This window comes from Falco peregrinus, chromosome 2 (assembly GCF_023634155.1).
Source record: "Falco peregrinus isolate bFalPer1 chromosome 2, bFalPer1.pri, whole genome shotgun sequence".
Classification (NCBI taxonomy): domain Eukaryota; kingdom Metazoa; phylum Chordata; class Aves; order Falconiformes; family Falconidae; genus Falco; species Falco peregrinus.
The window spans coordinates 49,973,147-49,996,750 of NC_073722.1; the positions used below are offsets into that span (position 1 = coordinate 49,973,147).

General features: G+C 43.1%; 1 protein-coding gene across 1 annotated transcript in view; it reads left to right on the forward strand.

Annotated features, from left to right (window-relative positions):
• Positions 1-1,575: 1,575 nt before the first annotated feature.
• Positions 1,576-23,604, forward strand: part of AFAP1 (actin filament associated protein 1) — a 121,487-nt gene continuing 99,458 nt past the window's right edge. Inside the window, exon 1 of the mRNA XM_055796488.1 lies at positions 1,576-1,711. The gene's annotated coding sequence lies outside the window, so the exon portion shown is untranslated. The remainder of the gene's footprint in view (positions 1,712-23,604) is intronic.

The window sequence follows — 23,604 nt, forward strand, 5'->3', positions numbered from 1 at the left end:
AAAAATGACTACTTATAACTACTCCAAATCCCACTCCTGCCAGCTCCCAACAAGCAGAATGAAAAAAGGGCAGGTAGGAGCAGGCTGCTGCTCTCAGAAGAGCTCATGCAGTAGGCGAGTCCTTTCCTGCCCATACCCAAAGGCGTACAAGAGAGAGAACAGCTGAAAGTGAGAATTTAGGCTAGGTAATTTGTCCTGACAAGGTTGGATTGTGAATTCAGCACTCCTGGTTTAGGCTACAGAGATTTCATGTGTTTCCTAGATGGCCATGCAGTGTAAATGCTGAATAAACAGAATTTTCCCTGGTTGAACCTGTTACTTTGGGTATCACCTTGCCGGGATGACTGAGTATGATGAAACAGGGCAGAAGACCACATTAAACTTGTCCAGATCAAAGAATATTTTATTCACCAAAATTTAAGATGCTTAATGAGTTGTGTACTCTTAAGATGTGTGACAGCATAAGCTACAACCTTGTACAGAATGATGAACTTGCATGCAGAATGTTACACAAATGCTTCTTACAAGAAACCATTTGTGCATCCAACTGTTGCACTTGAAGAAGAGATGCTCTAGCACACAGCTGGACTAAAAATGAAGAAATATGTTGCCTTAACTAATGTTCTTGCTTTTGTAACATTCCTCTGTGACCTGAATTTTCCATTCTTTATGGACAGAGAAGAAAACCAAATATGTGAACTTGTCAAAGTCGGAACATGTTTACCCACTTTGTCCATATGTAAGTTTGCACTGGTCCAACGTGGATTTTTGTTAAAAACCTGAAGCCTGCTTTTAAGCTCTTGAAGGACACTTTTAGTCAATATAAACTTTAATCAACATCTGGCTTGTATCAAGCTAAACTGAGATGACAGAACTCATTTCTATACCCATGTTGGGTCTATGTGTGGTTTTACACCATCTTAAACTGTGACTTCAGATAAATGGCAACATGCTCAGTGGGCTCCTGTTCCACATTTGGGTTCTTGCCCCGCAGCCGAATTGCAGTAACAGCATCTCCTGGGCACGAATGGGACAGGGACGGGCTGCACTGAAGCTCCAGTTACGATACCGCAATATTCCAGCATTTTCTTCTTGGGAAAGCCTCCATCCTCCAAGGATGCTTCATCGGGGGCAGGAAACCCGTGTCTGCACTGCCAGCGCCAGCCTCGCAGGGAGCACTGGGGCTCACCTGACTCTGCCCGGGGAAGCTGCGCCCACCGGGACCCCCTGCCCGGGGGCTGCCGCACCCCCGGCCGCTGCCGCACCCCCGGCCCCTCCCGCCCTGAGCCCGGGGGCTGCCGCGCATCCCTCCTGCCCTGTACCCCCGGCCCCGAGTCTGGGGGCTGCCGCACATCCCTCCTGCCCTGTGCCCCCGACCCCTCCGGCCCCGTACCCGGGGACTGCCGCACCCCGCTCCCCACCCCCCGCCTTTGTTCCGCTCGCCCCGCCTCGCCCTGCCCCCTCCCCGCGGGGCGGGGGAGCCGCGGACCGGGCTGTAGGAGAGGGCGGGCCGCCCCCCCCGCGGCCCCGCCCCCACCCCGCCCCCGCGGCCCCGCCCCCGCCCCGCCCCTCCGCCCCCGGCGCGGCGCGGTGCTGGCTGCGCGGCGCGGCGCTGGGCTGCGCGGCCGGAGCTGCGGCCGGAGCTGCGCCCGCCCCCGCTGCTGCGCGGAGCCCGCTTTGTGCCGGCAGCCGCGGCAGGACGGCCGGAAAGGTAGGAGGGCTCCCGCCCGCTGCTCCCGGCAGCATCTCTCCCCCGAGCTCCGCGGGCGGGAAGGGAAAAGAGGAGGAAAAAGGAGGGAGGGGAAGGGCTGGATTCAGAAAAGGGCTTTTTCTGCCGAGGCTCCGCGGCTGCTCCAGGCAGCCCCGTGCTAGGACAGCCGGAGGCTCACTGGGGAAAAGCCTGAAAAAAACTCCCAACAAAATCTCGCTCGTTTTCTTGTCCGGGAGAAGCACATGGAGAACGCGGCGAGGGAGCCCGAGCATCAGGCTGCGGCAGCCCCGGCAGCCGCCGTCCCCCTGGGCTCCCCGCCGGGCCCCGGCACCGCTGCACCGTGCGGGCCGTGCCCGGGCTGGCACCCAGCAGGAATCCGGCTGGGAGCCTCGGCAACGAACCCGCTGTCTGCCATCCCGAAACTCGCATCCTTTCCCGGGGAAAGGCACCAGCCTGGCAACCCCGTTGCTGCTTTGTACAGCTGGGAGTTGCATTATTTTCCGCCTTTTAGGGTGGGAGGAGGTGGTCTCTCTTCCAGCCTTTGCCATTTGAACCCGTTTCATCATCGCCGAGAGATTGCATCATGTTACAGTCCTGGATTCAGTCAGGGCAAAGGCGAAGCGAACCATCCTTCCAGATCTATCCCATTGGCTTCCCCACCCGACTCCCTCCTTTTTATTTCCTGTTTAACAGAGGTTAAAACTAAAAAGCAGCCGGCGATTGGCAGGCGGCGGTTTGGTTCACAGCGACGTATTTTGATTTCTTCCACTGAGGGTTTTTTTGGAAACTCACTTGTAACGTTGTTGGTTCTGTGTGAGTTTATGTGCCTTGTGTGTGTCGGGGGGGATGGAGGAAACTTGCCAAAGTTTTAGCTGGTAGGAAAATAATAAGGCGGCAAAAAAGTCGGATAAACAGCCAGGAGCAGCCGTTGCTGTATAAGCTGCAAGCTCTGGAGTCACAGAAGGTGAATGGATCCAGGCAGGCATCACTCGGAAACAGACGTTCACCTGCCCAGAAGGGCCATGTAACGAATGCACACACTTAGGAAAGGCAAGACAAGACAGAAGTCAGGAGCAGAGACGTCTTTAGCAGATCTCCCCTCTGGATCCCATATGACCAGTTTGATGCAAACGCCTGGTGCGTCTGTGCCTGTTTTATTTATCGTACCTTTGCAATGACTGATCTTTTCAGCTCAGATCTGACTGTAAAATAAAAGCCAAAAAGATCTAATTAAATATTGTACTGCAGTCCGGGGCTTCCTAAGCCGACAGATTCTGCTCTCGTGCAGTTCTTTGTTTTGCTCCATAGGGAAAAAAATGTCACAGCATGGCTTGGTGCAGCTCTTGGAGGTATTTTCCGTAACTAGTATCTCGCCCTTGCAGGTGCTCTGCCACTGCTTGCTCCGAGTGTTACGGGACTGCTCTTTTCTTTCATGAAAATAGCAGTATTATGAAGTTCTTTTTCTCTGCTTCTCTGGGAAGGGTCCGTGCAGGGGCGCAAGGAAACAGCTTGGCAGCCAGATGGATCCATCCATCAGTGCTCTCCTATATGGGCATTTGATGCCCTTCAGTCATCCCTTATGCCTCCTGGTGGTTTCCATAGGAAAAGCTGCACATTTGCTTTCTTCTTTTGAACATTCCATTTTTCCTTTTGGAACTGGGGTGGAAGAGGAGCGAATCCTGCATTAGAGCCAGGGGCACAGCCATTCTGTCTTTCTGGGGCTATAGGACACCAGGTGGATTTAAGAAGAATTTGAAATAGGTTCTGAAAAGAAGCATCTACAGATTTCTTTGTTTGTCTGGGTACCCAGCGATTGTGGTGACAAGCCTGCGCACAGAACAATGAGCAGATACTCACTGCGTTTGGTGATATGTGGTGCTGTTTGGCGTTTCCTAGGAAATATGTCAGCAAATTTCAAAGTCTTGTGAGGTGTTCCTAGGTCTTAGGTAGAATTTTAGATGAAGGGATTTGGAAGGTCTGAGTTGTTGAAATTATGGTGTTTCTTGAAGCAGTGGCAACAAGGAGGGGTAAAATGCAAAGACACTTCAATAGGTCAGCCACTCACGCTATTTTAAAATCGTATAATTGTAGTGGAGAGGTTTTACATTTTCAGCTCCTGAGGCTCTCAGAATGGAAGGGATGCTGTCAGAAACATAAAAGAAAATAATACTGAGATCTCAATGGGGGCAGGCTGCATTTGGTATGCATATGTCTAATTGTGCTGCTTCTTTCAGTAGTGCAAAGAGAACCTGCTGTAAGGTCAGATCAGGAATTGTCTTGCCCCGCTGCTTGCCTGCAGACTTCCTTGAGACATTGCCCTAGGACAAAGAGCCAGAGGTTTGGGGCTGGTTTATGCAGTCTGGAGCCCACCGATTTAATTTCTGTCCATTTTCAGAAGTTTCGTATCTGGTATGTCAGTCAATGGGAGCATGGTATCCAGAAGCCCGCCTGGTTAACTGCATTGTTCAAGGCTGCGCTCTTTGTTTTGCGAGGAGGGGGCCAGGAGGGGAATGGATGTGCTTTATATTCATTTGCAAGAGGTCTCCTGCTGAAGTGGGAGGGTGGGATGCAAGGACCTACACTTCCAAGCTCCCATACAGATCAGTTGATTGTGTGCTGTTAGGGTTTTAGTCACAATTCAGCTTGTTTTAGATGTGAATGACACTTGGCTGCTGGTATGACCCTGAATTTCCTCTGATTCATCAGTTCATTAACAAATACAGTGTTTCATCTGGCACAGGAACTGTTTGTCTGGGCTGGGCAGGTGAGTGTGTTGCACACTCAGTAGACATTATTCCATGTTAATATACTCTAATATAAAATGTTCTTAGGCTTCCAGATGAACTCTGATAGTCAAACCCAACAAAAATAATAGAAAAATGGGAATTCAACCAAAGGGCTACAGTTACTGTGAACTCTGAAGCAGGACTGAAAAAGCTAAGCCTCAAATGTACTCCTATGTCTATTAATATTAAGGTTATCTATTGAAATTCAGGAGGAGTGAGCTTTCATACTATAAGCATCCTAAGCTGACTTTAGACCAAATTCAAGTTTTTAATATTACATCAGATACCTTTTTGGGGAGTGTCTGCATAGAGTAGTACTGAGAATAGTCTGTCAAAGCTATGAGCAGGTAGGAAAACATGTAGCTGCAATGGCACAGGGGTGACCCTGAGTGCAGTGTGCAGGGGTTACACCAGAGCAAGCGTTGCACTGCACCTACTCATCTGTGTATATGTGAAGGCTGTGTATTTGTATTGCATCTGCAACAGCACTGTAAAATACTGTATATTTTTTATCTAGTGTGTGTATATATATCTATGTATATATATATATATATATATACATATATACACACTATATAAATTGTTCTTACTCTCTAGAAGCTGCCTCGTGACTCTCCAGGTCATGAAACACGTGTTGATGCTAGTGAATATTATTGCAGAAACATAATTGGGGTGTGTGGAAAGAGGGATATCTCATAGCAGATAATAAATGAACTTTTCCAGACATAAGCCCTATTTTCCAAGGTTACAGTAAGAAAAGAAACACTGAATGTCATAAATAGAGTTGTCTGTTGTCCATTACCCTTCTGTCACCTTAACAGAAATTTGGTCATGACATACAGTGACTAGTAAGGTCTGACTACTCAAGGTGCTGAGCACCCTTAGCACACAACAATGTCCAAATAAGCGGATGGTGATCACCTTTCTTAGAGTAGCCATGGGAGAATACACTAGGCTGTGAAAAGGATGATTCAATATCTGCTGAATATTTTACCAGTGTCCATCAAGGAATCTAGAAAAGAAACTCCTAAGGGGGCTTGTAATAGGTTTGATTTTGTATAGATACTGCCTTTTGAATGTAGCAGTATCTTAAAAGATGGTGTACGTTTAGCAGTAAAATAAGCAAAACTGCATAGGATTGTCATCTTTAAATCTCTTTCCTAAACTGAAGAAGAAAAAAAATATTAAAAAAAAATCAGTGCGTTATTCCTTTCATGATGACATAGTAGTGTGAGTTTTTGGACTGACTGGGGGATTTCTGTTGCCAACCTATCTCTGCTATCGTGTATTTTTGAGCTGGGTGATAAAGGCTTTCTCTAGGACAGATGTTGGTAACGGCCTTATTGTGCCAAAACCTTCATGAGTACAAAATGCTGAATAAAAATATTTCCATCCATTAATAGTAAGTGTCAGAACGGAGTACACCAGTGGTTTCAAATTTAATCTGTAATGTAGCTGATGTCTCAAAGATAACAACATTTTACCCCCAAGAAATATAGCACTTTGTGTGAGGTAATTGCTATGTGAGTTGCACTAAATATATATTATTCATTAGGGGACTGTCATTATATCATGTTTGTGAATTCCCAAAAGTCTCTTAACACTGTCCTGATCACATCTAAACATTTATGGTGTCTAAAGATTTTGGTGTCCTACTTGACTGACTGGTGTTCTGCCTTGCTGAATTTATTCTGATAGCCACTTTTAATGAGCATGCTGGCTTCCTTCATTTAAAAGGAGTGGATTTTGGGTTGGGAAAGGAGCTTAATTCATCTATTTACGTTATAAGAGGTAGCAGTCCTTCACAGAGAGTATGTAGTGGTATGTTATCTCAGTTTTGCAGAGAAGCGAATAGTAAAAGCTCTTGAATATTCCTATGCTAAACTACCATGCGCTGTCTTCAAATGTATAAAGGCTCAATATCTGGCCAGTTGCTGTGGGTGGATTTCCCCTTCCTTGCCCCCCCCCCTCCTTGAAGTATGTTTAAGTATCTCTTTGAAACTTATCTGGTCTCTCATCAGTTACACATGCCTATGGTATTCCTGTTCAAAACTGGAAGAGGCGAGGAGACAAGGTAAGGAGGGAATTTCCCTGTTATTAGCAATTAGCAGATCCAGTTTTTATTTTGCTATACCATTTCTTACCAGGAGCAGCTGCAAAGAGAGAATTACAGTGTGACCTTCGCAGCATTTCCTAGTGCCGTCATCAATCAGATCTGGCAGGAGCTTTATCGTATCTATCAGAGTGGCTCATAAGCCACATGCTGTCTAGTCTGGGGGGGGGAAAACAAACAATGGGAGCTGCTGTAGGTTTTGTTTAAAATAAAACAACCAGGAGTGAGCTTTTCCCATATGTGCCAGCTTTGTAGACAGATTCCAATATTTACCGTGTACTGTTGGACTGATTAATAAAATATGATGTTTATAAAGCAGTGGAAGAGAATTCCACTACGTCTCAATGGCATTGGCAAGCCATTCACAAGCTGTTACAACTTCAGGCTTTCGCAGTCAATGCTCTCCAGTGTCATTCTAATCTTCAGCATTATTTTTACTGAGTTGATGCAGTTATATTAATTTTGGTGTTTTTTGCAAACATAAAAGTTAGGGAGTAAAGATGTGTTTTCAGACTTCTCTGATTCTTACATGAAATAATGTAGCTTTCTCAGATTAAGCTGTTTGCTGTTTTTTGTGGGAACATGCATGCCTTTGCAGCTTGTTCTAGGGCTCTTTTGGAGCCAAGGTTATAATGTGGTAGCCAAGGTCAGCTGATCGGCTACAACAACCCGCTTCTAAGCATGCAAAAGCTTATTAACACTTCGTCAGCGTTTTGTTTGTTTGTTTTCTATTTGCTTGGTTGGTTTTCCATTTCGGGTTCTTCAATTTTTCTCATTGTAACACCAGGTTCACTGCCATTTTCAGATTCCTTTGCTCACCTTTTCTTGCCAGCTGCAGTAAGTGCAACTTTCTTGCCTTCCTTTCCAAGGCTCAGTACAGTGACAGGTAGTCACTTCATGCCTGGCTTCCTTCCAGGCAAGGTCATGGAATCACAGAATTGTTAAGGTTGGAACAGATCTTTAAGATCATTGAGTCCAACCATTAACCAGCACTGCTAAGGCCACCACTAAACCATGTCCCTAAGTGCCACATCTACATGTCTTTTAAATATCTCTGGGGATGGTGACACCACCACCTCCCTGGGCAGCCTGTTCCAGTGCTTGACGACCGTTCTGGTGAAGGAAGTTTTTTCTACTATTCAGTCTAAACCTTCCCTGGTGCAGCTGGAGGCTGTTTCCTCTTGCCCTGTTTCCTGTTACCTGGGAGAAGAGATACTTCATACCTATTAAAAAAAGTCCTGGCTAACAGGTAGATGGAGGGGCAAGAAGCAATGGGAACAGGCAGAATTGCTAGTGTATAATTCTGACTTCATGGGCACATGTTTGCTTCTATATATGATATATACAGATATATATTTAGATGTATATAGATAGATATATAGAAAGTGTGTGTATATATAGGTGATATATGTTAGAGCTGCCTTTGCCACACCTGTGGCATATCACATCTGAGAAAAATGGCTAATTGCTAATAAATATATATATTTACTGTTACAATGTCAATTAAAAGGTTAAGGCCCTGATCTTCAGATTGGTAAGGTTGATGGCCAACAGCAGAGTATGATCTATAATTCTTGTGTTTTTTTAACTAGCCAATTCTTGGTAGAAACTACCTCTGTAGCAGAATTGGGCAAGGAAGCTTGAAATGCTGTAAGAAACGTGCAATAGCAGGTGCAAGGAAAATGCTCATAAAATGTGAAATACATTTAGCAAGATAGTTATCTGCTCTGTCAGGGAAAAAATCATGTGAATTGGCTAGCTGGCTATAGAATGAATGACTTCTGTGGTTTTCCCCTGTGTGTGCCATGTTAGTGGGACAGGTTTTATGGCCCCAGCTGCTGAACTGGCACTAGGCAGGGCAGCAGCTGCAGCTGCGTCCCCTGCCCCAGGGACCTGCACACCCAAGTGAAAAGGGGTCTGCTCAAAACAGTGCTGCACATCGTCCTTCTTCAAGGGCTGGGGCTGTCCCTGAGCATTTGGGCAGCTGAGGGGAAGGGTCTGATGGACAGACACCCTTGGGTGGCTTCAGATGGTACTGTCAGCCACCGCGTGCCGGTGGTGCCCATCCTCACGGCTGAGCTGGCATCAGCCCCTGGGTCCCAGCATCTCTGCCCAAGCAGGGGATGGGGCCAGGAGAGGCTGACACTCCGAGCTATGACCTCCAGCAGCCAGGCACCATGGCTGCACAACCACTTCCTAGAGGACTTTTAAGAGTCCAAAGCCATAAGCAGTCCCGTTCCAGCAGGAAGATGAAGAGAGGGGAAGCTGCCAGCAGGAATCAGCCTCAGGAGCTGAGTCCCATGTCATCGTTTGGGGGCTGCTGCTGCTCCATAAGCATGCAGCAGAGCAGCCGGCTGCCCGCTGTGGTGCAGACTGAACGAACAGACATTGTTTCAGCCCTGCAAGCAGGGTAGGCTGCAGTGAGGAAATGCTAAAATGGTAGGAGCTGAAAATAAGATAGATAATGTAAAAGGCAGTCATTAGATAAGAAGCAGCGCTGCTGAGTGTCACCAAGGCAGCGGTGGCCAGGAGCTGAGCTGCAGAGGGGCCACTCTTTGATGCTGTTCTGCCGCTGGGACTTAGAATAGATCAAACCAAAAGAAATTGCCCTTGTGGAGAGTGGGATTGATTGTTGTAATCAAGTCCACGCTAGGGAATAGAGTGAAATACTTAATGGATTATGTTGCTGGCTGTAAGAGATAGAGACAGAAGAAAATAAATACCTGAAAATGTTGGAAGCTACCTGATTTTCAACTCTGCTAACGCACAACATTATCAAAGAATACCCTTTGGAAAATGAAAAGATTGGCTTCTCAGGGCGGGGTGTGTGGGTTATTCAGGCTGAGGAGCTTCTGTGAATACACCAAGCTGTTCTCCTTGCCTGATTCCTCTGTCTGCACCATGTGTTTGCCATTAGGACTACGAAAAGCTGCGAGTCTCCTTGGACAGGGCATGATGGGTGCTTGGTGGGTCTTTCAGGAAGAACCAGGAGAGCTGAAAGGAGACAGAGGCTAGGTCAGGCCACAGCATTTTGTTTTGAGCTTAACAGGAATGAAATCCACCCTGAAGAGTCTTGGGGAAAATTCTGGATGAGGGCCAGTATGAATAATGCTGAGTGCAGATGGGTGGGACCCCACCTGGTTACAAAAACAATCCTATTTCCAAGGTTAGTTAATTCTGCTGAAAAAAGGGATATTTAACAATTAAGGTCTCATTTAAAAGGGAAAAAAAACCCCAACAGCTGGAGACCTTAACAAAATAAATAAATAAACCTAAAAGTCTCTCACTTCAGAAATTAATGAAAACAAGCCCCCAAACATGCAGACAGCTGAAAGCACACACCAAAAACCTCAGATTAAAAAAAAAACAAGTGTCCTCTGGGGAAAGGAAGAGCTGTTCCCTCTCTGGGAAAGTTTGTCTGTTCCTGTAGCTGTGAACTTTTGATCTTCTCTGGGACTTTCTGCTGTCCTTGGTTCACTCTGCAGCTTCTTGGTCTCTTGCACTTCTTTCCCCGGAGCTCAGAGAAGTGTTTATGCAAGCACTCGGCTTTAAATAAATGAATCATCTTATTTGATGTTGGTGAGATTAGTGCTTGGGGTTGCGTGTATGTTTACGCTGGTCTGCTGAGCAGGAGGTGCCGCGGCCGGCAGTCAGCAGGGGAGGTGTGTGAGTGTGCCCCCCAAGAAGGAGCCCTCCCACCTGCCCCCACTGCTGCGCCTCGGGGCCACCAAGGCACCGTCTCCTTTGTGACCACCACATCCGTAGCCTGATCTGGATCAAACTCTATCCAGCAAGCCAAAAAGATGCAACAGTTAATTTTAACCTGACGCAAGTCCCAATTAGTCTCTTGGTGACTGCTCTTCCCGTCTGTCTGTCTGCAATGACTGAGCCTCACAAGCCTCTCAGCACTGCAATTTCCTTCACATCCCTTTGGATCTTCTCTTTTATTGTTGTTTACAAAACGCTGAGTCTAGATTTTGCATATGTGGAAACTCTTGCTGAGAGCTGTCACCCCTTTGACCTCGAGGACCTTCTCCAGATCTCTCATTTTTGTGTCCTCTTGCTTGTAGTCCAACTGTGTAACCTCTGAAACTAATTTAAGTGTAAAATACAGGCTGTACTGGAAACTTCCCTGTAAACAGTAGCTCTCTCTGCAACTTAAGGGCAATTACAGGTGCACATAGAAGGCCCACATGACTGTCTTCCCCAAAGAAACAACTGAAATATCAATTAAATTACAGGGAAAGCAAAAGCTGTCTTGAAGAGGTATGATGTTTGGGGATTTTTAAACTTCTTCAACCCTTTTCAACTCCTTCAGCTTCTTTTTCCTACCACAGTAATATCTTTTTAAGCGTTAGGGGACTAGCCCTGCTGTGCTTGCACTTCAGGATTCCTTTCTGGTTTTTGGTCAGCACATCTACAGGCTCCAAGATCTAAGTGCAAACTGAGATTGCCCTGAAGTTTATTGTGCTTTATGAGAGCAAAGGGTGAAATCTGTCTTTGAGACTTGGGGTCGTTTGGGCTAGGTTTCCTGACGTACCAGGCCTTACAAAAAACCAGCTGTTCTGGGGTTGTCATTCTGCCAGCTTTAAGGAAAAACAACCAAATAAAGTAAAAATACACTGCCAAAGAGGGATCAAACCTTAGCTTGGTTTGAGTGTTCTTTAAGTAGTCTCAGTCTTTGCATTTACACCAGTTAAGTTCTTCTTTCCATTCAGGGAGGTGACTTGGAGGCAGTATTTATGTGAGAGTCCAGCCCTTTCCCTGTACATCTCTGTAGGGAAGGGCCGCTTCCTACTGACGTCTAAGTGCTTTACTCCATCAGTTAGGATCTGGGCAACCCAGAGCAAGATTTAAATGTAAATGGGTGAAAGTAAAGACACATGAAATGAACTTACGCAGCTTTCCTAGGTGTGGTTGCAGAGCTGTTGTTGGCCAGGAGGCATCACCTGGATGTTCCCGTCACCTGGCTGAGCCAGGAGCAAGGTTGCCCAGAGACAGCAGAGCAGGAATGCGCCCTTGTTCAAGCTATAGCTTGGGCTCTATATATAGCCAAAGAAGTCTGTGCCCTTCTAGTAAGTGACTTGCAGAGCACTTGGTGCCCTAGAGCAGCTCTTTACATGTTAATAACTCATAAAAAACCCTAATGACTTCATGAGATGGGATGGGGAGTAGGAACTGGAAATGGCAGATGCTCAGTGTGCAGAGCGAAAGAGAGAACTGACTTAGTCTGCCCAAATGCTTGAAAGAAATGCATAATAATATTGAAAGGATTTTGGTATACTAGTTGTCTTTCTTATCAGCCTGCTAGTGCCTCAGCGCTCCTGAAATTTCCATACAAGCCCGTAAACTTCACTTTAATTGATGCATAGGAGGGAGAGAAGCATGTAAGAATCCGGTAATATCTTTTCCCTTTTTTGCTGTAGTCACCTCTGGTTTATAAGCTTTCATCTTAACTCCTGCAACTCAAGTGAGTTTAGGAACACTCCTGAACTCTGGGATAAACAAATTTTTATCTACTTTACCTGGGAAACTACATTTTTGGAGCAATGCTGGTTGCTATATCTATAAGACTGTGTGTCACGCCACTTTTGAACTACAGTTTACAGGCGTTAGCTGACCTGCCCCTTCTGTCAAGCAGTCGATGGAGCAAACATCTCACTTGCCCTGTACTCCTTACGTGAGCAGTGGCATGTAATGCTGTACTATTTGCTATTAAAATTACAGACTGAGCTTTCCTCCCAGTGAGCCACTGGAGAAGAGCCGTGCAAGTTATCTCACTGATGTGCAACGTGCCGGGACTCGCCACACAGACGTGCCCTTTTCTTTGATTGCATTCGCTAGGGTCAGCTATAGGGGGTCATGACTATTCCAGATCAGTTCACTCCATTACAGTACTCTGACAAAATAATCCTTCCCCTATCCAGTTCAGCTGCACTCAGTGCAGTGAAGCAACTAAAAGTATGTGTATGATTCTAGAAAGCTCTTAGCACTTCTGGAAGGGGCAGAACGAAGCGTGGCTCTGTGTGTACCATAGCACTTCAGAGGGTGGCTTTGCTACGGGCAATAATAAAGAGCATTTTTACATAGCTCAGAAAGGCACAAAATAATATTGAGCAACTGTGCCCTGTGATAACAGAGTATCAGGGGATAACTACATGAAAGCAGACAAAGGGCATGACAAGAAGATTTTTCCTTGGGTTGGAGAATTCATTATTAGCGGCATTATTCTCGAAAATGGTAGGCATTGGACATTTTCTGAGGCAGGCCTGCCTAGGAAAATCTTACATTCCTTTTGTCATTGTTTCTTTATTGAAGTGAGAATTTCTTCCCAAATCGGATTTTTGTAAGGAGGAAACAGATACTTCACATTCACCAGTGGAAGTTGTCCAAAGCAGAAGGGGAAAATGCCATTTGAAACTGTTAAGAACAGAATGATAAAAGCCACCTGGAAAAATAAATGTTCAGTGGTTGCTGATTTCACATGTAAAGTGTGTTTTCCTATGGAATTATTATTTATAGTGTAGTAAACAGAATACAGATTTTAATAATTCTATATTTTTTTTTAATTTGGCATTATAATCAGTGATGCCTCTTTCTTCCTGTGCTTAAGAAGTAGCATCCATGCCTATAATGACTCTTCCTTTGCCTGTAGGCAAGTGAATTTTTGTCATTGGCTAATAAGAGAAGGATCAGGGGCTTGGGACCCTAATAACAGACTGCTGGGAAATCACTGAATGCCAGCAGAGAGCCCTTTGAGTGAGAATTTTCATTGCCTGTGCCCTTATCATGTTATACATTCAGCTTGTCTGCCAGCTTGTGACTAGTAGTGAAGATTATTAGAATCTGGGCTTTTGAGGATACCATTATTTTCCTTTCTTTATCTGATCACACCATGGAATTATGTCAGTGAATTAAAATTCTGATAATGGTAGACTCTGTGTCCTGGATGATTAAAACCTTTGTCAGCATAAAGTTGCATGTTCTTTAATTTAAGGATTAGAGGACTACCTCCCATTTTTTCCAAGTGTAAGGGTTAAGAAATGGCATTATTAAGCTAGCTAAACAACTGTAAAATGTATATTAGGACTAGCAAAGGCATTGATTTGGGTAGTTTGTATTGCCCTAGCTGCTTCATCTTCCCAGAGTTTCTTTCCTACCTTCTTCATATGTGCATCCACTTTCAGAGTCTTTAAAGGCAAGAGCTGTGTATTCTTTAAGATAAATAATGTGCCACCACTCTTTTGCTCTATTGTTACTGTAGGATTTGTACTAAGATACTTGTTAGGTCAGATTGCTGTCAGTTTCCAGATTAAAACTATCAGCTTCTGAAGGGAAAGTCTGAAGTGGTGTATTGATTGTGACTGAAAGCCGCTTTTCCAAACCGTCATCTATCTATCAGCATCTGCTCCCACAGGGCACTTCACTATGTAGGATGAACTAACTGCATTTTCCAAGTCAGTAGTATGTCTGCTGGACTTGGAAAATAAACTGGTTTGTCTCCATAGTGAAATCACTTCACTTAGAAGTATCCTACCCCAAAATAATCATACTAATTATTTATCTTTGTCCTTTCTCTTAAGCAAAAGCCTGCCCCATACTGGAGATTTTTTTGGCATACGTTCATGACTGAATGGTACCCTATCCTCTGTGTAATTGTCTGCCATCCTTCTTTTTTTTTGCCTTGCCTTACTCTGTATTTGGTTAAATACCTGCATCTGTTGTAAATTTTCATGTGAGAGGTGATTATGATCAGATTAGTATCCTGACAAACTGCTTTACAAGGTAAATGGTGAGAAAGACGCCCTGTGTAAGAGATGAGACTGAGGTGCTCCAGCATGGTGATTTTCAGTCCCACAATACACAGTCTTGCCAATGGGAATTTATCTGGGTCTGCTTTCTTATCGAAAGATAATGGGTAGAAGTTATGTAGGGGATTTAATTTCAGATATTTTCAGTCACTGTCCTTCAAGTACAGAATGCAACTTGACATGTGCAACCAAAGGCAAAATGAAGCAGAGGACAACCAACTTGGACATTGACTGAATAGGAGAACAATTTCAAATAGTAACAATATTTGTAAAATAAATGCATCAATGCTTACCTACATCAGGTGTAGAAGAGTAGTAACGGGATATAGGAGAGTAGTGGCAGGATATGTAACTGCATTATTCAGGGTGCTATGGGGGCTGGAGCTAAAGCGTCGTGGCTGGGCTGGTGTTGATAGATCAGGAAGAGCGAGGGAACCGAGTGTGGTGCAATCCCTTACCCTGCTTGTCCATGGGACTTGAGGGGATAGGTGTGCTGTCTGTTAAAATGATTTTTGTCATATTTGTGGTGGCTTGTCACACTGGCTGTTTTTGGTACACGAGTGGCAGCTATGACACAGAAGTGCTTTCTTTCCCTCCTCCCTCCTCTTGGGGCAGTGCAATGAAATCTTTCATCTGTGCCTCAAATCGGTTACATTTTTCACGCCAGAGTTTTGAGGTTGGGAGAAAAAGAGTTGTGATGAGGCTGTGACAGGAGGAAGCCAAAGTTAGAGTGAAATGAGAATGCATTTTTATGAAATAATGTTACATTCACTAGTCTTGAAGATTAACATTTGGGAGTGTGCTAACTGAGAATAAACTTTTTTAATCTATGCACTTTTAAATTAGGATTCAGCTATTGGTACTTGCAAGGCACTAAGAAAAGCACTCGCTGGGACCATCTGTATTCAAAAAATGGGAATAGGAAGTGGAGTGTCATCATATGTTCACGAGTCTTGCCAGTCCCTGGTCTTTGTAACAGAAGCTTCATGTGCATGCTGAGTGAGTCAGAAACCAAGGAGACTCCATGTGAGCTCCTGTGTGGCTCCCAGTGGTGCCAGTTAACGTGTAATTCAGAAAATGTAAGTCTAGATATTTCCCTTACTTCTGTTCTCGGTAAAACTGGTTAAGCACAGTTAAAATGTTACAGAAAACTGTAAGTAGTAACAGCACTATTTAATATGTCTGTGCATATAACACATGACTAAACAACTTTCTAACTATATTTAAATAGCTTTACTATAATTAGAAAGCTCTTTTTTTTCACTTTCATTGTGGTAAACATGGGATCAGATTTTCGAATTAAAGGGATGTGAAAGCTGATAGGCACTTAGAGCGGGATACATCCTGCCAGGCTTGAGACACACACGGGAGAGCAGGTCTGCAGCTGAGCTCATTCCCCGTAGTCTTTCTTTACAATCAGGGGATAGAAATCCGCTTCTCAAGGATGTAATTAATCTCATCTGTTCTAGATGTCTATTTTAGGAAGCGTACATTTCTCCATTGACTGTGCGTTGAGCCTAGGGCAACTAGCCAAGATACAGATGACTATGTTGTAAGCGTTGGCATTTAGTCAGAGGAATGTCACCTCTAAAGCTCAAATGGTTTGCCTCCCTACTTTCAACCCTATAAAATGAGTAATTCTTCTGAACTAAAATAATTTATTCAGGAGGCTTGAAACAAGATGATCATTCTTTGTATTTACATGTATAGGTGGGTTATTTTTGCTCTTAATTTGGGTTTACTCTGTACTTACAAAAAAGTTTGTTACGGCATCTTGGTGTGGCTACTTCAGTGCTTTGAAGGCTCATGGCACTCTATGAAAAGATCCTTGAAAAGAGACTGGAAATGTCAAAGTGATGACCGAGACAGATTCTTGGAAAATGAGTTTTGTGATATAACATTCTTGGTAATATATTTCTGGGCATTGCTGCATAATTTTAGTTCTCTGCTTTAGTAGTTTGCCATATTGATCTCATATAAGATCATTTGTATAGCAAACATTCCGTTCATTCAGCTGTGAGATTTTTATTTAGATTGCTGTGCTCAGTGCCTTACTAATTAAGATGTTTTGCATTTGGGTGACTTGAGTTTCTTAATCTTAAATAAACAACAAAAAAAAATCAGCTTTATTACCCCTGTTTAAAATAAAAAAAGAAAAAAATGTGCTGATCACAGAAAAATCACAGAAAAACATGTTGTGAAGACAGGAAAAGTGAAAGAGAAACTGATTGTCTGGTGGCTTGGGAGTCACCACATGGAAAACTATAGCTAGACTGGGAAAATTTTGTTGCTTGTGCCCTTGGAAGAGGTACACATTAGATGCCATCATTTCTGGGAACTGGAAGCATCCAGTTTTAACCAATAATTTACTAATCCATTTAAGCATGAATCCTACATCTGAGTAATGTCAGGGATTTGGGATTTTGAAAAGAAGTCCAGGGAGAACCAGTGGCTTGAATTAATTACCAAAATCTGTTTTTTTTCTAAGTATATTTCAGATTTGGAAATGAAGTATGAATATACATGACTGAGAAATATGGCTTTCTTTAGCAGAAATCCATATATAAAGTATTGTATTACAAGCTTATCTACTTAAAGGCAGTTTTTAAACCAAACTTTTATATGTTTTGGTTTTCATTATGTACTATTTTATATTGCATATTAAATATATTATATATTATATACACTTACCATTCTCAGGTAGTTTACTTGAGTAATAATTTTCACAGAATTAAGCGAGGAGATTTACATAGAGCTGGCTGGAAACAGTAAACATGCAACAGAACTCAAGTGACTCCAGTAGGAAATGAACGCCTATAAAAATAGGGTTTTATTCACAGTACCAAATCAGGCAAAGCTCTTTACTACATGTGTGCGTGTTTGCACTGAAGCCAATGGGAAAACTCAGACTTAAATATGTCTACTAACACACCAGAAGGTCAAATAAAACTGCAGGCCTAGAAGATGCAGAGCACCTTGTGAAGCTCCTTCATCCTGGGGTTAACTTCACCCCTAGGGCAGACAGTGCATGTAAACCATGTTCTGTATTTCTTTTCCTGTTGACATTTGTTTACTGGTATCAGCCTTTGTCTGACTTTTTGTTGCCATTTAAGTCTTAAAAATAGTTCAAAGACTTAGAAGTTTAAGCTATTTTTATAAAGAATGTAGGTTTTCCATCACTGCTTCAGGCTGAATAATTGCTATCTGGCTACGTCATGCTTATATTACCTGTTGTGGGTGACCTCCCAGAAAGATTAATTATTGTTTGAAACGTGGTGATTATTGCTGTATTATTTTACCTAAATTATTTTTATTGAAAGGAGGCGGTAAGTTAAGTATTATTAAGAGCTGGATAGGTAGAGCATTTATTAGAAAGTGCCATGCATAAACACATCACGTTAACTCAAGTGCAGACCACCACATGGTTGCTGTTTAGTCAAGCATGCATTTACATGTTCTTTACAAGAGTTTATGATATGCTGAGTAGCTGGAGTTTACGTTAACATTCTGTATTAACCAGAGGGGTGAGACAGAGCTAAATGAGGGCATAGAGCCTTTGTAGGTATTTCTGTGCTTTCCCCAAAACTGTATCCAGATCCCTAGAAAAACACCACAAGTTGCTACAGGCATTGATAGGAAAAGATCTGTTGAGGATATTCATACAACCCTCCTTACCTCACTATCCAGAAAACTGCTGCTATCTCTTACACATAAAGACCTTAGATGCATCAAATTTTAAAGAACTGGGCAGGGATTAAGAATTTAAGTTCAAGGAACAACCTTCTGAAGATGCCTCCCTTTCACTATTGACCGTGATTTGGAAGAAACTGGTTTGTACCTGCAACCATATAGTGCATAGGTGCTCAGACCACTTCATAAGGATATTAATAAATACTACTTTGGATAGGATTTCTTGACTTAAATCCAATTTGCAACTAGTCTTCTCCCGTGGGAAGTAATGAGGTCTGACTTGGTAACCTAGTAGAGTGTATTGCAAGTGTAGTTTTGAATAAAACCATATTCTGTTCAAAAAGCCCACATCAAGAGAACACAGGCTCTCAGTTTTAAAAGGGTGGAAACATCCATTTTTTTTTTCTTCAAGAAGCCTCATTTGCTGACTATTAGTATTATGGGGGAGAATTAGCCCCAGCTTCTTAATAGATGACTAACTGGTACCCATCACTCCTCCCCTTTCTGTTGCCATTCCACTACTAATGTCCTACAGAAAAAAATATTATATATATATAGGAAATATACATATTATGTAATATTATATATGTGTATATATGTATAAATACATAGATATTTTATACTTGTATAAAAATATGTATATATACTCCAGGTGCTCTTGGGTCAATGGAGGATGGCTGAGAGCAGCTGCGCTGTGAAATGACACTTAGATCTAGGTCTGCCCTTGCGCTTTCACTGCACTAGCTCATCCCTGGCACTGAGATTTCTGAGTAGCGGATACGCCCTGGGTCTTTGCAGTGGACCTGATTCTTTTCCTCTTAATTTAGGCAAGCTTGCCCACTTTTTATGAGTCCATCATGGGCCTGTGGGATTTTGCTGCAGAAACAGGAGTACTGAGTAAAGCTGGATAGTGCTTCCAGTTGGCGAACTGGTTTAGCTGTGGGATAAGATAGATACTTAAACTGTTACGAGCTGCTGGTCTTACATATGGATGCATGTGTGTGTAGTCACTTGCATTAAAACTTCTGCATACGTTTATACTGTGTAACAGACATCCATACGTAAGTAACTAGAAATACAATATACGTAACCCATTGCAGGGGAATTCTGAAAGCCTTCAGGAGAGATTTCTTCCTGTCATGACAGATACATTTCCATTTTCTCGTATACTAGAAGCACCAAAGCTTTTCACCTTTCCATATGCCATGGGTTGGTTTTTTATTTTTTCTTTTTTATTTTTATTTATTGCATGTGTTTGCCAAGTTGCTTGTAGATTCCAAAATCTTGCCAGGAGGTATTTTAAAAATTGCTGAATTCTCATGGTTGTTACATATCAGCCCAAATCAAAATACTTTCAAAATCAACTATTTTTCCAATAAATAGTTTTATTAAATTCGTCTTACAATGTAGGAATATGTATGCATTTTCTATTATTATTACTGCTTCTGTAAGGGTTGAATGATATGGCTGAACCATACTTCTAGGGAAAAGAGTGTAGAGGAAACTGTATTGTACTCAATTTCACCTGGAGAACAGTGTCCTGAGAGTTAAAATACATCAAAAAATTAAGTAAGTCCCCTTGAAACGTAAGATGTGAGTAACTGTATGCATTCCTCCATTATAACATTTGCTTAACCCAGTTTCAGTCTCCTGTTTTATTACCAGCTAGAAGCACAAAGTAAAAAGGATAAAAAGTAAAGAGTAGGTGTGGTAGCTCACTGGTTTATTATTTTTTTTGGGAAAAAAATAAAATCTCTACTGATGTATTTATTGACCTAAAGCCAAATTTCAGAAGGGAAAATAAACAATGTTGCCAAATTTCAGAAGGGAAAATAAACAATGTCCCTAGTGTAAAACATGAAATACCACTGGACTGTTTTTTAATTCTCACAGAAATATTCAGAATGAACTTTACTACTCTTTGCAGGATTGCTTTGTTGTGTTTAAAAAGCACAGAGCTGCATTGTTATCAGAGCAGCTAATGCTTTCCACAGATCGGCAGGAGAACACCCCTGGTAGGAATGCACTGCCCCAGGGAGGGGAAAGCTCAATGTGAGTCTACTTGCAGCTATTGCTTGCCTTTGAAAATAATTATAACATTTGGGTTGTTGGTGACATTGCCTCTGGTAATTTCAGCAGTTTAGAGTGTCTGAGTGTATTTCACATATAATACAGAGATCTATTTTGCATATGTGTTTAATAAATACCATTTTTTACCTTCGGGTGCTTTGTTACAATCTGGTCTATGTAGCCCAAACTGTCTATGTCCAAGTCATGCATGCTCCAAGAAGCTGAGTATACTGCATAATGAAAACATCCTTATTTTTGCTTCCGCATGGCTACTGAGTCGTAGAGATAAACAAACGAAACCCCACAGGAACAGGGACTCTTCTCTGAGGAGCTCGGGGTGAGCTGCAGCCTTCCTACCATACCCCGAGTGCCTGACCCAGGGGACAGAGATGTTTTCTCCCACCACTTGCCTCCCAACAGCTGTCATCCTTCCACCCACAGCAGCACGAGGGAAGTCACGTACGTACGTGTATATTTGTGTGTGCATGTATATATATACACATAGATATCTAAGCACATATATAGGAGTAGACCATGTGTGGAGGTTCCTTCTGACATTAACCACTGTGTGACATCTACACCAGACTGTTGGTTCACAGTAGCTTTGAATCTAAATGTAGGCTGCTGCCAAGAGAGGATCCAGCGCATCCTCCCTTCCGTGCTCCTGGCCTGGGCAGCAGCAGGAGCTCCTGGAGGCTCGCGGTGGGCTGGCTCTGTGCCCTCCTCGGGCTCACCCCGTGGCCCAGAAGTGTTCTCGTTGGCCCAAAGGCAGGTATGGGAATGAGGGACTAGAGACCAGATCAGGTGCTCTCAGCAGCAGCCCAGACACAGGTTAATTTAAAGTTTTTGTAAAAACACAGCTTGCAGGAAAGGCATGGAGGAAAAAAAGCAGAAGTAACTATCTAATTTGAAATACAAACATTTGCACGCTTGTACATGTACTTCTCTTGTACAGACTGCACTGAAAGTCATCTCAGTATCTCAGAAAGTGACTCTCCACTGACTTTTCTGAGAGCATAGGTAATTAACTCATTTTAAGGGGAACATCCAGCCTGGCCTAAGGATCACAGGTTCTTTAATTAGGAAATAGTTAAACTGAAAGCACTCGGTGAGCATCTTGGAAGGGAGGGGGGGAAGTGGAGAGAGCATCAACAGGAGTTTTTTATTTATGCTCAGTTGCACGTATCATCCTCTCACAGAGCATATTGTTTATCTGATGCCACTCTAAAGAGGAGTAGATTATACCTTTTGAATTTAAATCCTTAGCAATGTCAAAATTACCTTTTCCTGCCTTTTCTGGGTATATTATTTGGATGATATGTTACAGCTAATGTCTAAACAACTGTTACTCCTTGCCAGGCATCAGACAGATTCCTTAAGACCTTGACTTCTTTCCTACTTAAACAGGAATCAGCATGATTCGTTCTAAATCATTAATGAGAAACACTGTTTTCCTCCAAAAATCATGTCATGTGATAAATCGACAAGAAAGAAGAGAAGGGTCTTACGAAAAAAATCAGTTACTTGTAGCTCTGTGTAGGTTTCTTGACTAGTGTCTGTAAAACACTACTGGGTTAAGAGCTCTGGCATGCCCTTCATGGCCAACTGAAGTTAATGCTGCCCGTGCATGGCTGAACTACTTGTGATGCAGCTGCTGAACTGCTGTGGCATTTAAATACTGACCATAAACAGGGATCTTTTGCATTAATGTGACTCTTCCAGCCACAGTGGCTCATCAGCTGGAATAAAACAGGTACAGCTTCCATGTGTGGGGAAGAGGGAGAGGGATATCCTTGGCAGCTCAGGTACATCCAAACCTTTAGAGATCCACGTCATTCTTTTGAGATGAGCTGAATTTGAAGGGCCCTTATAGTGTCTCATCCTGTAAATATTCTGCCTCTTCTTCCTCCTGTCCAAACTTTTGTAACAATTCAGGACAGACAGAAAGCAGCCTATGAACTATTATCTCCACTCCGTAATTAGGCTTTGTCGTGTGTCCACTTTACAACCAACTAATTTGTATTAGGAAAGCAATGTTTTCTTGTCATAACCTTTTATTATCATGAAAGGATAAGGTCAGCTGGGTTTTATATATATTGTCACTGTTAATACCTCAGGCAGACACGGGCTGTTTCTCTGATTAAAATGATGAGCGGTAGTTTCAGGAGGTGATAGATTATGTCATGTTCTGTCCCCCAGTGCTGACACTGTTACTCAAACATCGCTTAAGCAGAAAAGTAGCAAGTCCAGGCTGAAGGCTGTTCCTGGACTCCTGAGCACCTCATTTGCACCATCCATTTGCAATCCTTCCTCTTTCCATCATTTTGCTTCTCATAAAACTGACTTTTATAATACGGAGGAGGAATTAGCAGGTCTTTTCCAAAATCTTGGCATGGGGGAAGGGGTCTCTCAACCTGGAGCAAAGCGATTTCCACAGCCAGCTGCATTTGCAGCCAGCTGGGACATTTGCAGATCTTTTGTCATCTTGTCTCATGCCCAGATGACAAAAAGATTTATTATTCTCAGCAATTAGGGTGGGTTTTCCCCACTTGTTTTTCATCTTTGGTATGACAAATTTAGTGATGAAACCCTGAAGACATTTTTTTTGTGTTGCTTATGCAGAGGCTGAAGGCCAGTATTGTTATAAAATACCAACCCTGCCCTTCCCCTCCCTGTGTTTCAGTAGTAGAAGTAATTTAAGGTAAAAATAAGTGGTATCTTTCATTTTGTTGTATTATGTATAGCAAGAATAAAACAGCTGTATGCACTTCAGGATGTGTAGATGTGACAGCCATGGCTTGGCCAATTCTGAAGGACTGATACCATGCCTTTGCCAGAAAAACAGGCAAACGTTTTACTGGGAGTGTTGTCTGAAAGAAATGTGAAATAGTCCCACGAGCCCAAATAACCTTGGGAAGGCCTCAGATGGAACAGCGTGTCATGTGGGCTGCTGTACGTCAGGGGGGATAGGGACCATTGAAGGGATTTCGGAAGAAAGCCACAGGAATAATCAGAAGGCTGGAAGATGCAACCTGTGAGAGACTGGTGATGGGGTTTCACTTGCTTGGCAGAAAGAAAACTGAGGAGAGGCATGATAACAGTCTTCAGACATGTTAAGGCTGCTGCAAAGATAAAGGGAGTATGTTCCCCATGTCTTCTGTGGACAGAACCAGAAAAAATGGGCTTAAAACTCCTCAAAGGAGATGGGTCGTGCATGTTAGAAACACTTTCTTATGTTCACAATGGTTGAAGGTTGGACTTGATTGCCAGCAGAGGTCAAAGGTTGGACTGACTTCTATGAGGAATGAGATAGGTATAGCTGATCTCACCTTGATGAGAACAGCATCACTTCCTTAATGGTTCTTTGAGCCGTATTCTTTGAATGAACAAGAGCTATTTATGTTGTGTGCATTCTTGTATTTT